The sequence below is a fragment of the Chrysochloris asiatica genome, unplaced genomic scaffold (genome assembly GCF_000296735.1).
Source record: "Chrysochloris asiatica unplaced genomic scaffold, ChrAsi1.0 scaffold00026, whole genome shotgun sequence".
Classification (NCBI taxonomy): Eukaryota; Metazoa; Chordata; class Mammalia; order Afrosoricida; family Chrysochloridae; genus Chrysochloris; species Chrysochloris asiatica.
The window spans coordinates 9,258,125-9,260,366 of NW_006408544.1; positions in this window are offsets into that span (position 1 = coordinate 9,258,125).

A 2,242-nucleotide genomic window follows, 5' to 3' on the forward strand; every position below is an offset into this window, starting at 1 on the left:
CGCCATAGGATTTTTAATGCCTAATCTATCGGAAGTTGATCACCAGGTCTTCTTTGAGGTGTCTCTGAATAGACTCAAAGCACCAGCCCTTCTATTAGCAGCTGAGCACATTAACCATATGCACCACCCAGGGATTCTGACTGATTCTGTTATCATTATTGTTGCTGTTATTATTATATGTCATGAGAGAACTTAATGCTTGAAACTAACGATGCTAATGAAGAGGACTTAAAATATTTGCTGATGAAAATCAAACACTACAGCCTTCAGTATCAATTACACCTCAATGTAAATAAAACAAAAATCCTCACAAATGGACCAATAAATAACATCATGATAAACGGAGAAAGATTGAAATGTCAAAAATTTCATTTTGCTTGGATTTACAATGCTCATGGAAGCAGCAGTCAAGAAATCAAACAGTGTATCACATTAGGCATATCTTCTGCAAAGGACCTCTTTAATTTAATGCTAAGGAGCAAAGATGTTAGTTCGAGGACTAAGGTGCACCGGATTCAAACCATGGTATTTTCATTTACCTCATATGCATGTGAAAGTTGGACAATGAATAAGGATGACTTAAAAGAATCGATGCGTTTGAATGATGGTGTTGGCAAAGAATTTTGAAAGACCCACGGACTGCCAGAAGAACAAACAAATTGATCTTGGAGAAAGTACAGCCAGAATACTCCTTAAAAGAAGTGAGGATGTTGAGACTTCATCTTTCATTCTTTGGACATGTTGTCAGGAGGAGTCAGCCCTGATAAGGTGGAGGGCCAGTGAAAAAGAGGAAGATCCCCAACAAGATAGATTGACCAGTGGCAACAACCATGAACTCAGACATAACAATAGTTGTGAGGATGGCGCAGGACTGGGCAGTGCTTCGTTCTGTTGTGCACAGGGTTGCTATGAGTCAGAACAGACTCAACAGCGAAATATTTAACAATGCTTCTCTAGTGTAAATTTTTATGGAAGCAAACTGCCACATTTTTCTCCCGCACAGCAGCTAATGGGTTCGAACCACTGACTTTTCAGTTCGTAGTCAAGCTCTTAACCACTGCACCACCAGGGCTCCTTCTCTAGTGAGTATCTTAGTGTAAATTGAAAAACTACAGTTTCTTGATACTAAGGCACTGGTGATGGTGTGTGCTGTCACGTTGGTTCTGATTTATAGCAGTCCTGTATATTTGTTTTTTTTTTTTTTAAGTTTTTATTGTGGATGAGTGAAAGTTTACAGGGCAGATCATCAGTTTTACATTCAACAAATAATACACCTTGTTTCATTACAGTGATTATAATCCCCTCCATGTTAACAGCATTTCTCTCTATTCATGTTAGCTCTTTAAAAAATTAAAAAAACAACAACACTCAGGCATATATAATAATTTACATCACCGAAGGGCACATTCTGCAAGTCTGACTTCTGCCCACCATCTCTTAGTCCTTCTCTTCCCATGAATCTAGATTCTTCAGCTGCTCCTTCTCTCTGCGTTCCTATCTCTGCCTCCATCTCTGGTGTCCGTGATTCTCTGGATAAGGTTCTGCATTTCACTTGTGCTCTTCTCCCTTGATGGTCCTAGGGTCCTTTGTTTCTGGACTGTAAGATTAACTACTCCCCCGTTCTTGTTACAAAACTTAATACCTTTACAATTGTGACAGTCTCAATTAGTCATAACAATACTAACTATTGAATCATATGAATCTTATGACCATCTCTTTTCACCAGACCCATCTAGACAAGATGAAAATTATTCAGTGGGGACTCCCTTCTTTCCCCACACACTCTTAAACTAAACTCCCTCATGAAACCTTGTAAGCCAGTCATTTTGTGCCTTTATTGCCCCCTCATTTTAGGTAGCCAGTGTCTAAGTTGCCCGTCCCTATCTACCCTGTGCACAGAGTGGATAGCATTGATGCTTGATGTGAAGACTCCTTCCCTCTCTGTTGGTATTTAGAGTTACTACCTCCATGAGTATAGGTCAAATTCATCAAATTGTAGCAATTTACACTCGTTTCCTTTATCAAAAATTGTTTTTCTCTTTTTTTTTTAAATAAAATCTTCCTCTAGTCGAGTTCTGATTATCAAGCCATTGAGGCTACGTCAAATAAGTACTTTCTGCAACTTTAGATGTTTTTGTGTGACTCCTCTCACTTCCTATCAGCTGGATGCTTCACTCTCAGCTCTAGCCCTCTGTGGCTATGTCCTTGTCCATGGGCTCAGGTATCCCCAGGTCTCACCACA